This window comes from Ixodes scapularis, unplaced genomic scaffold (genome assembly GCF_016920785.2).
Source record: "Ixodes scapularis isolate PalLabHiFi unplaced genomic scaffold, ASM1692078v2 PGA_scaffold7__128_contigs__length_106722199, whole genome shotgun sequence".
Lineage (NCBI taxonomy): Eukaryota > Metazoa > Arthropoda > Arachnida > Ixodida > Ixodidae > Ixodes > Ixodes scapularis.
The window spans coordinates 95,865,978-95,880,907 of NW_024609882.1; the positions used below are offsets into that span (position 1 = coordinate 95,865,978).

At 48.7% G+C, this 14,930-nt stretch overlaps 1 protein-coding gene across 1 annotated transcript in view; it reads left to right on the forward strand.

Moving 5' to 3' along the window:
- LOC8033168 (elongation of very long chain fatty acids protein 4) overlaps nt 1-14,930 on the forward strand; it is a 134,701-nt gene that overhangs the window by 52,704 nt on the left and 67,067 nt on the right. The window contains exon 2 of the mRNA XM_029989713.3: nt 10,521-10,716. The gene's annotated coding sequence lies outside the window, so the exon portion shown is untranslated. The remainder of the gene's footprint in view (nt 1-10,520; nt 10,717-14,930) is intronic.

Sequence of the window (14,930 nt, forward strand, 5' to 3'; positions counted from 1 at the left end):
CTGTCGCACAGAAGATAACACATTAATCTTTTCTGACAAGGAATTGTTAATGACAAGACGCGTCGTACAACCTGAGTACGCCATCTTGACTCCTTCAAAAACAATGTTACCTACATTGGCTTTATTTAGAACCTCCCACAGCACCCGGTGGCATACTCTGTCAAACGCCTTTTCCAGGTCAATTTGAATCATCGCTACCTGGCTTCCCTCTGCTCGAGAGTTTTCGAGAATAGTCCTCGCGACATGAATGTTCGTTTGAATTGCCCTCCCTTTAATTCCACAGGTCTGATGGTCCCCAACTAACTGGCATATAACGTGCTGAAGTCGTCTCGCCAACACCTTCGCAAAGATCTTATAGTCTACGTTGCTCAACGCAATAGGACGGTAGCTCGATACCTTACGTCTCTGTGCTTCGTCTTTAGACTTGGGGATCAGTATCGTGTGCGATTGTAGGAACGAGGGCGGAAGCGCTTGACGTCGATAAGCCTCACGGATTACTTCGAAAAGGAAGACCGACAACTGGTCTCTGAAATGCTGATAGAATTCAGCGCAGAGGCCGTCTGGACCTGCCGTTTTATGAGCAGCGAGGCTCTCAATGGCTCGGTCAATCTCCGACTTTGTGATGGGTTGTTCCATCCAGTCCTTTGTTTCTGTGGATAGCTCAGGTGCTATCTGGAGAAGACCTTTCAAGGCGGCTGTTTCTTTCGGCTCACCTTTGTCTCCAAAGAGGTTCGTGTAATGTGCAACAAATGCTCTTTGAATGCCGTCTTTGTCCTTGCAGATGACGCCTTCATGGTCCAAAACGGTTATCTCTTTTGCCAGCGCAAAGCATCTTTCATCCGCCAGTGCTCGCTTTGTGGGCTGTTCGCCGAGCAAAAACTTCTCCGCCCTCGCCCGCACAACCGCACCACGATACCGATTATTTTGAAAACGTTGCAATTCACGCTTAACTACCTTTATCTCTTCAGCGTATCTACCAGGGCACTCGCTATCGTCTTTGAGAAGCGCGAGCAAGTACTGCTGCAAACCATTTTCTTCTTTCTTTGATACGTAGTTGGCGATGGACGACTTTTCTATAGCTAACAGTTTAACCTCCTCTTTAAATAATTCCCACTTCTCAGTGAAACTTAAGTATTTATTTTCGCCTAATTTATCTAAAATATTAATCACTCCATCAGTAAAGCTTTTATCCTTGAGGAGGTTGACATTAAATTTCCAGAGACCCCAGCTAAATTTTCGTGACGATTTACTTTTTTTCCCAACCGTTACGCCTACGAGACAGCGATCGCTGAAAAACACAGGTTTGACAGAGTATGCCACTGTAATAGGGCCTAATTCCGCGGACACATATATGCGATCTAATCGCGCATGCGATGACTGCTGAAAGTGGGTGAAACGAAGTTCCTCACGTTCGACGTGCATATCCGCAACGTCGGTCAACAAATACTCATCCAAAATATCTCTTAACAAGGTACTACTACTATCGCTAGGCGATTTCGCTGATGCCCTATCTCGGACATTACATACACAATTAAAATCTCCTAAAAAAATCATATATTTTTCGCAATTAATATATTCTGTTATCTGACGAAAAAAAAGCTCTCTCTCACAGTTTCTGTTTGGGGCGTAAATACACAATACACGCCACTGCAAACCCCCCAGCAAAAAGTCACAAAAAATCAGGCGACCCCCACTATCTGTAGTGACCTTAAGGTCAGTAAGCGCAATACGCTTCGAAAGAAACAAAAAACAACCCGCGGATGTACCGACAGCATGGCTGACACACACTTCGTACGCACTTAAAAATGGTCTTAATGCGAGTGCAATTTGATCGTCCTCGTGCATTTTTGTTTCTTGGACGGCAAGGATATCGATGTTTTCCTCGTTTAAAAGCCTTTGCACCTGGTATTGTTTTTTTCTAGAGTTAAACCCCCGCACATTCAATGTGGCGCAACGAAAGGGTTGGTAACGTTCAGGTGTCATTTAAGAAAAAAAGGCTTTTAAACGATCCTTCGCCAAAAGGAAAGGTTCACCCGTTTAAACCAGTTTTATAACTAAGTACATACGAAAGGGCCTGAGTGTCATTCACTCACAACGAGTCCTTGCGCTGGCGACCATCCGCGGGGATGCGGGGCTTGGGCGGTGCTCTTCGGTGCTTCTTGGGTCCCATGTGGTGCCAGGGCAGTTCGCCCCCGCCTTCGTCTTCGGGAGCGGTCTCGGCGAGAGCATCGTCCAGCTGCCGCTTGCCAGCCAGGATGGCTTCGGCATCCATGGCTTCCGTTGTTCTGCTGTCGTCTTCCTGGGGCTGCTGGTCGTCCCCGGCGTTGGCCCCGGGCGTTACCGGACTCTGCGTCACCCGGGAGGAGGGCTGGGTGGTGCTAGCCGCATTTCTCCCAGACTCAGCGGTCGACGCTAGTGGTAGGCGTTGCACTCGGGTGGATGCCTCGACCTGAGTGGCCGGGCGGACGTCCGGGCTCGTGTCCTTGGGATCTGCGGTGGGGGGTGTGATTCCTCCGGCCGCGTCTTCCGCCTCCGCCTCGTCCATTTGCAGGTCGCTCGTATCGTCGTCCACCCGTTTTTGCGCTATGGTGGCGTAAGTGCGGACGCAGTCTGCACTCTCGTGGCCAAACCGGTGGCACTCCGTGCACCGAGGGACGTGGCAGTCTCTCCTGATGTGCCCCTTGCGTCGACAGCGAAGGCACAGAGGAGCTCGTCCGGGAACTAGCACGAGGACTTTGCACCCCTCGAGACGAATCTCATGAGGGATGTCATCCACCGTGACGCCGTCTCTCAGGGTCATCTGGACGACCCTCGTGTTGGTCTCGACGCCCTCGAAGCCTCTCTCGCGGAAGTGTTCCCGGCTGACGTCCGAGACCTTCCCGTAGCGCTCGAGTTCTCGACGTACCTGGCAACTGGACACGTCGTAAGGGACCCAGTGAAGCCGCCACTTGACCTCGGTGTTGGCGGGGTCAAGGACCAGGCACCGCCCACCTTTCACTCGCAGCTCCTTGGCGTCGAGTAGGCACTGCTTCGCTGCCAACGTGTGCATGCGAAGCATCCACACGTGGTTCATCTGGTGGGCGCCCGCCGACGCCAACTCAGGAAGCACCTTCAAACGCAGAAGTTCTTCTCGAAAATCTTGAATGCGATACGGCCGGTTGCGGACGTCGCAATGTAAAAAAACAGAATTTTTAGCGATGTATCCGTTGGGCAGGGGTGGCAAAATAATCTTATAGTCAGCGGAGCCTTCAACATCAGATAAGCCACGGCCAGATATGGCCGCTGATACCGCTCCTTGGGAGCTCGTCATCGTGCGTCCGAACACTTCGGTGGTCGGTCACAGACTCAACTGAGCTAACCAGGGGTTAGACGTCAGCAGAGCAAACAGGTCTTATCAATTGCCACCACTCTAACACCAACATGAGTGAAAGGCTTGCATTTTAAGGTTAGGATTATAATGCGCTTAAATACGAAGGTGCAAGCGAGCTGGACAAGATGACGAAAATAATTCCTGTCCTGGAGAAAGGGAAGAAGAGGGACAAAGGACAAACACAAATCTCCAAACATAGCTAGGTGACTGGTGTGCGACCGAAAAAATTCGCCTGGTCGGGGTATCGAACCCGGGACCTCTCCATTTCCAGTGGAGCGCTCTACGAACTGAGCTAACCAGTGGTTAGACGTCAGCAGAGCAAACGGGTTTTATCAATTGCCACCACTCTAACACCAACATGGGTGAAAGGCTTGCATTTTAAGGTTAGGATTATAATGCGCTTAAATACGAATGTGCAAGCGAGCAGGACAAGATGACGAAAATAATTCCTGTCCTGGAGAAAGGGAACAAGAGGGACAAAGGACAAACACAAATCTCCAAACATAGCTAGGTGACTGGTGCGCGACCGAAAAAATTCGCCTGGTCCGGGTATCGCACCCGGGACCTCTCGATTGTTCGTAAAGTGTTTTGTTCTGATACAATTAAAACAAAAACTGTGTACAGACAAAATAATATTCAGCTAATTTGTGAATGACCACAAATGACTTAACCGAACAAATGACTTAACCGACCACATTAATGTCATAGTTACAAACTATGACATTAATGTGGTCAATGCTCGTGGTGCTTGGATTATCCCGAAGATACTCTTCTCGTGTGGGTGCAAGTATTGTCTTTTGAATACCGCAATCAGCGAAAACATTTAAATAGCCATATACCACAGGAAAGATTTATTTTATAGTATCAATATTATTTATCAACAATCATGCAACTACTTTTTAGCAAAACGTTGGTGTTGAAGTTTTGTTTTAATTTATCTAAAATGCACTAACTGGTTTTCTCTTAATTCGGCTAAAAAAGCACTGGGATTTTCGCAATGCCGCTTATATATTGACAATAGAGAGACCACATAATCCGACTTACTAAGTTCAAATGCCATCGCTTCTGCATGACCTAAAAATACCGGCATCTTTGTAATCATCCAGGTACTTTTTATAAATGCACCAATCCTACCTTCTTTAACCGATGGACGGGTATTAAAAAACTCTTTATAGCCACTCATTTTAAAAGAAGGTAAATCCGTCTGGAATATTCATTTCTGTTCAAATAGAAGCGTCAACATGATCACCCATTTCTTTAGTAATAATCAAAAATTTCTCCCAGTATTTTCTAATACTCCTAATGTTCACATTAATTGCTGTGAAAGCACTACCCGTAGTTAACTCAAGTTCTGTTTAAAGCGAAGGTAAGTCGGGACTTTCAAAGAACTGTCATTTCGTATGTGTTTATTTTCTCCAAGTCAAATTCACAGCTTATTTTTTATGAAAGTGGCATCTTCGAGCCGTTTAGCGAAGAAATATCCGTTACGCTCCGTTACGGACCCAAACAAGTTTAAAGTTCCTTTCTTTGCCCCTGATTCCGGATCTACAAAAGAGGTTTCGGTTAGATTGCATAAGGTCTTCATTGAAGTACAGCTGAGGCATACTCTTGTCTTGAGAAAGCTTGCGAAGTCCGCCAAGTCCGTTCATCCATGTTTCGGGTAGAGGCGCGGAAATGAACCTAGCCAGCACCGGAGGGAGTTTTGCTCATGGAATTTGGCGAAACGCAAGGAGGCGACAATGGACAGGACGCGGCGTCCGTATTCTTCATACATAGAGCGAAGTGTGTGATTTTACAACTGAATTCGGGGTTATTGTGTTATTTTTCCCCGGAAATTGAGGAGTCTTCTTTGTCAACCGGGTGTTGTGGAGGGGGGCTTGCCGGGGAAGAAATCATCCCCGTATGTGCTAGGCGTGGCCGTGAAATGTCTCCTCAGCATCTTGGCCAATGAGTCCATACTTTTCCTGCGTCCTTTTCTTCTACTATGTTCCCTATATTTTACCACAGTCTCGAGTAATTTCTGTCACGAGTAAAGAACTCAGTTAAAATTTGTGGCAAACAACTGCGTTGCCATAGTATCGCCGTGGCAACGCGGTCGAGGCGTCGCCACGAAATGCCCTTTCAGTCCATCGGCCATCGGCCAATGAGACGATCCTTTTCCCGTGTTTTACTTTTTATTCCAAGTTCCTTATCTTTTACTACAGTCTTGGGTAATTTTCATCGCAATCAGAAATCTGAATTAATGAACGTCGTCAGGTAAATATGGGGCAAACAATCGCGTTGCCATAGCATCGCCGCGGCAACGCGGTCGAGGCGTCGCCACGAAATGCCCTTTCAGTCCATCGGCCATCGGCCAATGAGACGAACCTTTTTCCGTGTTTTATTTTTTATTCCAAGTTCCGTATCTTTTACTACAGTGTTGGGTAATTTTCATCGCAATCAGAAATCTGAATTAATGAACGTCGTCAGGTAAATATGGGGCAAACAACCGCGTTGCCATAGTATCGCCGTGGCAACGCGGTCGAGGCGTCGCCACGAAATGCCCTTTCAGTCCATCGGCCATCGGCCAATGAGACGATCCTTTTCTCGTGTTTTACTTTTTATTCCAAGTTCCGTATCTTTTACTACAGTCTTGGGTAATTTTCATCGCAATCAGAAATCTGAATTAATGAACGTCGTCAGGTAAATATGGGGCAAACAATCGCGTTGCCATAGCATCGCCGCGGCAACGCGGTCGAGGCGTCGCCACGAAATACCCTTTCAGTCCATCGGCCATCGGCCAATGAGACGAACCTTTTTCCGTGTTTTATTTTTTATTCCAAGTTCCGTATCTTTTACTACAGTCTTGGGTAATTTTCATCGCAATCAGAAATCTGAATTAATGAACGTCGTCAGGTAAATATGGGGCAAACAACCGCGTTGCCATAGTATCGCCGTGGCAACGCGGTCGAGGCGTTGCCACGAAATGCCCTTTCAGTCCATTGGCCATCGGCCAATGAGACGATTCTTTTCCCGTGTTTTATTTTTTATTCCAAGTTCCTTATCTTTTACTACAGTCTTGGGTAATTTTCATCGCAATCAGAAATCTGAATTAATGAACGTCGTCAGGTAAATATGGGGCAAACAACCGCGTTGCCATAGTATCGCCGTGGCAACGCGGTCGAGGCGTCGCCACGAAATGCCCTTTCAGTCCATCGGCCAATGAGACGATCCTTTTTTCGTGTTTTATTTTTTATTCCAAGTTCCTTATCCTTTACTACAGTCTTGGGTAATTTTCATCGCAATCAGAAATCTGAATTAATGAGCGTCGTCAGGTAAATATGGGGCAAACCAGAGCCGTATATGTAGAGAGTTTGGCCATTCGTTGGGAAGTATAGGAGACAAATGAAGCGGCGCCATTGGCCGAAAGCGGGCTGGGCGTGTTCCAGGGCGTCTTCACAAATTCGAATGTGACCAACCAGAAGCCGGAAATAATACCCTGGCGGTGGTCGCGAGAAACAAACCTGATAACTGCATTGGAGTAACTCTCGATGGCTGAAAATATGGTACACGTGATGTTTCAATCACACTCATCTAAAATGATGGTGGAAGAGTGCGACTAGCGGAAAGATCGACATAATCCTTACGCCAAACGCCGAGCGCCGGGAATCTGCCGTCCGAGCGGTCACACTCTGTCCGCGCAAAACAGAGTTGAGCGGCGCATTCGTTTCTTACATCTTTCTGCATGATCATGATGAAACAACACGTGCACCCTATTTTCAACCACAAAGAGTTACTACATTTCACTCTTACGCACTTATTAAAACCATATACGAACAGAGACCTTCGATGATCGATCGGCTCAGAACTGTTTCTCGCTACCACCGCTAGGGGATTCTTTTCGGCTTCTGGTTGGTCAAGAGAGCATGCCAAGCCCTCTTTCCGAGTCTGCCACACACCCTGACTCTGCCCGCGCCTCCCATTGACCAAACTCTCTACATATACGGCTCTGGGGCAAACAACCGCGTTGCCATAGTATCGCCGTGGCAACGCGGTCAAGGCGTCGCCGCGAAATGCCCTTTCAGTCCATTGGCCACCGGCCAATGAGACGATCCTTCTCCCGTGCTTTATTTTTTATTCCAAGTTCCTTATCTTTTACTACAGTCTTGGGTAATTTTCATCGCAATCAGAAATCTGAATTAATGAACGTCGTCAGGTAAATATTGGGCAAACAACCGCGTTGCCATAGTATCGCCGTGGCAACGCGGTCAAGGCGTCGCCGCGAAATGCCCTTTCAGTCCATTGGCCACCGGCCAATGAGACGATCCTTCTCCCGTGCTTTATTTTTTATTCCAAGTTCCTTATCTTTTACTACAGTCTTGGGTAATTTTCATCGCAATCAGAAATCTGAATTAATGAACGTCGTCAGGTAAATATTGGGCAAACAACCGCGTTGCCATAGTATCGCCGTGGCAACGCGGTCGAGGCGTCGCCACGAAATGCCCTTTCAGTCCATCGGCCAATGAGACGATCCTTTTTTCGTGTTTTATTTTTTATTCCAAGTTCCTTATCTTTTACTACAGTCTTGGGTAATTTTCATCGCAATCAGAAATCTGAATTAATGAACGTCGTCAGGCAACGCGGTTGTTTCCCTCGTATTTACATGGCGGCGTCCATTGGATCGGTGTGTAACAGGTGAGTTTTGGAGCCCAACACTTGCCTGACTAAAGCGCGAAACACATGTACGACGAAACCGTCCGATCCGACGTCCGACCACGCAATACGACGGTCGAAGGCGAGTGTTTTCAACGCTCTCCGATGCTACAAAAACCCTCGCCCCCCAAGGTCATTCCGGCAGTACGCACATCGGATCGGAAGGTTTCGTTGTACATGTGTTTCGCGCATAATGGTACCAGGTGTAAACGTTCCCACCGGAGAAGATATCCGCTGCAGCGGGAGCGGATCCGCTCCCGGCGGCGGCGGCGGCGACGAGCGGGTTGTGTTTACATCTATTTCCTTTGAGCGGCGGCGAAGGCGCCGGTTGCGGCAGCTGTTCCCGTAACATCCCGTCAAATATGACGAGAAGGCGCGAGAGTTCCCACTTCGGCAACTCCCGGGCGTTGCTGCTCCCAGAAGAACGCGTACTCGTGACGTAGGCAGCGTCGCGCTGCGCAAGAATGTCACATCCGGTCAGCGAAACGCCTCGTTCGGAGGCAGATATAGGTCCTGGACCTAAACGGCTGGCCGCCGCGTTTTCCGCCCAGCGTTTCGCCCCAGCGGCAAAAGCTGGGCGGATTCGCCAGCGGACCCGCAAGTGTAAACGTGAGGAAGTCGGCGTGTGGTGGACGCTCTCGAGAGCGCGCCGGGAGCGTCGTCTAGAGCGAGTCGTCATAGCGCGGCATCGGAAAGCGAGCGTGCTTGTCGTCGTACGCACGAACGCTGAAAATGGCACCGCGGGTTGAGAAAGCCGTACAAGCCCTGCAGTGCTGAGAATGCGTGTTCGCATGGAAAGTTCTTTTGGTGCACCTATCATATCAAAAGTCAGTCGCGACTGTGGGCAGACGAAGCAGACCGCAGACACGGAGCACACGGAGCCTAAGTCTATCATGCTGACGACCGAGAGGCGAGCAGATGATGGAGGCTTGGATGGGAGCACGTCGGTGCGCAAGGCAGTCTGGGATTGAGTTGCGGCGTCGCTGAGCATGACGTCATGCCGGGGTATCTAAATGTCCTCGAGCAAAACGTCTATTGATAACAAGCTAACGCAGCCTAGCGGGGGAACGTTGCAGTATTTATCGTGTATATTGGGAAGACATGGGTTATTATTTCGTAAACTTTAATACAAACTGCGCTTAGTTCTTTGTAAGAAAAATAAAAGTTTTTTTTTTCTTGCGGGCGCATACCAGTGCTCAATTAATCAAACTTTATGAAAGTTTTCCAAGGGTACGAAGGTTCGCCGAATTTTTTAACCTCAGGGCCAACAAAAGTTACAAGTATTGTCTACCATTGTTCCGTAGGTGTTTTAAATTTAAAAGAAAAAGCCTCCCTTTCAACCTTGTAAACCAGCACCTTAGCTGAAAGATAGAGAAGAGCAAAATTTGTGGGTACAATTTTCCTGTTGTGATTGTCGTGGCTCTGCGATCGAAATCATACCTTTCACAACACATCGATGCCTTACAACCATCGAACTCGTTCCTTGGTTTACTGGCGTGCCATAGCCATAACATTTGAGTAAACAATCAGGCGCGTTGCACTCTTAAAACTTCAATTGAAAGCTAAAGTTCATAGAGCAAACAAGAAATAACTACCAAGTTTGACTGGGGACGGCCGCTTTGCGCGTGGAATCAGAACACTGGCTGTTGCGCCCCGCGGAAAGTGTACATTGCGCATAGCGAAGTTCGTCGGTTTTTCGTCGATTTTCCACTTCAAGGAAATCTGTCTTTAAGGATCGCGATCATAACGCCGATTCGTCATCGGCATCCAAGCGCCTGCGGGGAACGAACGCTTTACAATGTTGTTCATCCTGATCTTTGATCGCGCCAAGTGTGCTTCTGAAAGTGTTTCTACAGTGTTCAGTTATTGTAGAACATTCTCCGGCGTCTGAAGCAAAACGCCTGCACGTAAAGTTACGACGATCGTCTTCGACAAACGACGATGATTCGCCCAGAAGGTGGGCATAGGCACTCTAGCGAAGGAGAGTGACCCAGAAAATCGTCAGAGGCCAGTGATTTGAACAAAAACGCAACTGTTATGGATATAGTGACTCTTGGTCTTGGCTGTCGAAACGCATATTGCATTCTGTGGGCTATAACACACTCTTAACCAGGTCCCTAGTTCGGACACCGAGTGCGGCATTGAATTCCCGAAGTCTCTAGAGAAAAATCAGCATACCACTTTCCTTTCGCGCGTAGATGCATACGTGAGAGCACAGTCAGTAATAAGGTCCCTACGGCATGTTCAAAGTTAGCTGCCTCTCAGTTCGTCCGTTGACTGTCGGGCAAAGGTCACGAGGCACTGCGTGGCATGAAGGCTGAGTAAACAATTCTGCGAGAGCGGGTCGAGTGAAATCTTCCGAGGTAGGAGCCGGAACGACGGCGAGGGGCGAAGGGAGGGAGGGCCCCGTTTTTGGAAAGAAGTGCTGCTGGACCGCCTGCCGTCTCCGTGTCTTCAGGAACTCGAGAAACTGGGTCAGCCGGGAGGTGCGCGGCCGGGAGGAAGGCGCTGCTGAGAGCGGCGGAGGGGCACACTGCACGCTCTCCCCGATGAAAAGTGAAAGTGGCCGGGAGACCTGGCCAGACCGTCGCCCTTCCTCCTGCTAGGGGCGCCTCGACCCTGCCTCGGAGAAAGTCCACGCAGCTGCTGCTCCGGTAAGCTCGCTCCTCAGGCTTCTGCGCGTAAGCGTCGAACACAAGGACTGGGATTATTGCGGGTCTAGCTTTCTTAGAGACACGCTTCAAAATCTCCAGACTCTAGAGAAGAGAAAGAACTAAACGCTATCTAAAGGGGAGTCTTTAGTGAACAGGTCTCCTTCTGACTTACAAAATGTTATTAATAAAACCTACGCGTACGTGCATCTGTGCCAATGAGGAGGCGGACACTTGTTTTAAACGACTGTTCAAAACTCGCAAGAAGACGTGTTCAGTGAGGACACCCCTTTACTGGACTGTTATCAGTCTGCATTTCAAGCGTCAACGACCTGTTCCTCAATAAAGAGCATTACTTCGCTATGCCGAGGGATTAATCCTAAATTTCATTCGCATGCATGCTGTCGAACAAGTGTCGGAATCGTCGCATTGAGTTTCAGACAGTGGGCCTTGAAATAGCACGTGGATTCTACGCGGAGGAGAGGCTACCTCGCCAGTGCTAAGGCAGCTAGCTTAGACTATAGTTAACGTTCATCGCTCAGTATCGATTACATGATCGTATGTCGGTGCGTTTTCCGTCCATACCTGAAGCAGCAATCGCTCCGGAACAGTTGAGTTCTGGAGCATCAGATGTCTTTCCATGCGCACCAAGACACTGCGCCAACACACACGATCAGCGATTCGACTGCCTAAGCTACGCATTCATAAAAAGAATCTCAGAGTTACTGTGTTGAATCCTTTCTATTTTCTTCTCATTTACAAGGTTTTGACTCTTGAGCTGTCACACACTCGCACCGGACAATGAGAGAGGGATACAGAGAAAATATTGTTGCGAAGATATTGGCAACTAAGACAGTGTGTATGTGAGTCTCATTCGCGAGCGCCGTTCATTTATTCACGATATTATTTTTATTTGCCCTCTCGTTGACAAGCAATAGATCAATCCCCACGCCACCACTGCCGCCATGCCTCGTGGAATATGTACTCTTTCTGCACGCGCGACTACACCGCTGAAGGTCTGCGCGAGGAGAGTACGAGGCGGCACGAGCTCTCTCGTGCACTGAAGCCTGCCTCCTATCAAAGTCACTAGATTACCTCAGTTGTGGAACTCCCGCGGGAGGGGGTACTCCCCCCCCCCCCCCCCCTCACTCACTTCAGTCCGCCTCCCGCAGAGCCGTATATTAGGAGAGTTTGGACAATGGGCGGATCAAAGGCCGCCGCCAGCGCCGAAAACTCCCCCCGCGGTTAGAGCGTAAACTAAAGGTACGACACAGCGTCGACCAATCAGAAGACCGCGACGTTACAATATTGCAAACGACATTTAATGCAGTAAAGACAAAGGCCCAGGCGCGTGAGCCTAGCTCAGCGAAATGCTTTTGTTTGTACGAGAACTCGTGCATAGGAGGCACTTTCCAAAGCCACGCGCTCGTTCCCATGCCTTTGTCTGCGCTGCTGATGTTTGTGCAGATGGAGTATCGGTGATAGTTTGCCCTAGGCCGGATTGCTAGAACAGCGTCTCAGAGACTGGCTGAAAGAAAACAGTGGAAAGGGTGGGGCGCGCGAGCGTCTTGAGACGCCGAGTGCCACTCTGCTCGTGCGCTGGCTTTGGCAGTGCTTTCTTTCCCCGTCTGAGCTTAGACGCTGTTTCTAGCAAGTCGGCCCCGATATGGAGCGCACGTTCGTTTATTCTACACTTGAATATTGGCGTGACGAAAGCCTCACATTCCCAAATGTTTCGGTCACCGAGAGTTAAACGTTATCACTCTAGCGTCGCTAAAACGGCTCAAATTAATCGTGTCACAAATCTGGAGCTCATGCCCACCGCTAGGGGCTGTTTCGAGGCCTGTGGTTGGCCCCGAGATGCTCACCTATTCAAACCAATGTATGGCCAAACTCTCCCGATAAACGGCTCTGGCCTCTCGTCGTTTGAAGCGCCATCTAGATTTTTGTTTTATAACTGTGTGTTCGATAGGGTATGGTGGAACGCCATATAGACGATGTGCTTCGAGACGCACGTATCCCATAGAATACACTGCATTTATCATAGCAGCCGTCCGGCGCGTGCAACGACAGGAGGCGAGTCGTGGTCAGTGAGGGGAGGGGGGGAGGGGTTACTGCTGGAGCAAGCAGCGTCTATTAACAGTTCCGTAACTGAGCTAATCTAATAACGTCACCTCCTATGAATTCCAGTTAGGGCGTACTAGAATAGAGAGGTGTGCCGTCCGACGGCCATGATTCTGCCGTGATGTACAGGACGTCGGTGAGGGAGCTGGGGGGCAGAGCGCGGCCATTGAACGGCTGACAGAGGTCTGTGGTCGCACGAGATATGCTTTATCCGGCGTCAAAATGGTCGCATTCTTCGTCTGTTTTTGTCTGCTCGGTTGTGAGAAAAAATTAGTTCCATCCTATCTCACACCCTTGTGAAAAAATGTATTGCGTGAGTGGCAGAAGCTTACATAAAAATCGCAAATGCCGGCAAGGAATTTGAGTTACTCCTCGCTTTTTTTTCGTTTGGCTGTAATAGAATAATTGTGTCGATTTCACCTTACAAACCAGCGTAAGAAATAGAAGTTTGCGTAAGAAGTTATATGCGATGCTTTTCTCTCCACTTCACTTTCAAAACTCTCTCAATTGTTATTTCGGCAGCTGTACATAGTGCAGATCTGTAAATACCTATTTTTTGTTCTGCTGTCGAAACATTTTTTTTTGGGGGGGGGGGGGGGGAAGATGGATAATTAAAACCGAGTTTTTCTTGACTTTGCATCCCCCCCCCCCGGCCAAAGCTTACATACCAGAAAATGTTTGAATTAATGTCACCTAGCGAGCTTGCATAATATAAAAGTAAACACCAATAGTGGAAATATAAATGGAGCAACTTCGACTACTGTCTTTATTGAGGAGCAATCCGACTTGGAGAAATTGTTTTTCTCTGACATACCGCACAGGTCACACATCCTTCTTAGATTTTTTCCTTGTTTCTGCATCAGTTTTGTAATTGTTTTCCTTCAGAAAGAAACGCAATCGCGTGACACAGTACAATATTTTTTATTGGAATCGGACGATACCATTTTGCAAACAAAGTGGCTTCGCTCGGCGTCCGAAACAAGAAGTATTTCTCTTTGAACGTGTTCTAACCCACAACCGTTAGCTAAATCCAAAAACGAAGGGAGGAAATATAAGGCAGAGAGCCATCGATGCAGGGAACATGGCGGCACTCAGGTGCTCTTTCACCGCACGTGAAACGTTTAATTTTACTTTCCTGTAATAAAGTATTTTAATTTTTCTAAACGTTGTGTTAATCGGAGGAAAAGCCAACATCTCAGAAGTGGGATTCACCGAAACCTTCGTGGTAAAGCGATCCTGGAAGCCAATGTCGTCGGATTGCGCCAACGGTGATGCTCGCTGACTTTTCAACTGACGCTACGGGTAATGGCGAGCGCGTGCCGTCGTCGTGAGGTAGCAACTGTGGAAATAGGCTTCTCCTTGTTGGCCGGGGACTGCGTGCATGTGGACGCTCTGTCAACGGGGTTCATGAGTTACCGACGGCGGAAACGTGTCTTCGTGCTGTCTCCTGGGGGGGACCGTGCGTGCGGACACTCTGCGTGATGTCTGCAGGACTAGATGCTTAGCCGAAGACGAAAAGGAAAACTGTGTGTACACCTAAGAAGACGCCTAGACGACCCCCAAAGATGGCAGATGGCGACGGACACCAGCAAATAATTCAAGCGCTACTGGAACAACTTGAACCGAATGTTACTTGACCTTGTCAAGAGAAAAGCAGAAACGTTCTCTGTTATGCCAGACCTCAATAACGCTATTCGCGACTTCGACGGCGAAGGCTGGTCCCACGACGTCGGGGCATGGCTGAAAAGCATCTACTCCATGGCAGTCCTCCACGGCTGGCGGAACAGCTTCAGGCTGGAGAACTCCAGGCTCCATACGTAGGGACCTGCTTGATTTTGGCTTCAGGCCCGTGTCGCAAACCTTACTACCTGAGAGAACTTCAGGGTCGCTTTTAGGAAAACATTTGAGGACAAAAGAAGCGCAGCTGAAAAATGGAAGCAGATGCAGGAGGGAATCCAGATGAGGAGAGCGTCCACAACGGCATATTTCTTCGAGAATACCTTCTTGTGCAAGGCACTGGGCCCCAGTGTGCAAGATACCAAAGAGCAAGTCTTGGTTGGGGTGCAGCCTAGAGACGCTTGCATCTCTATGAC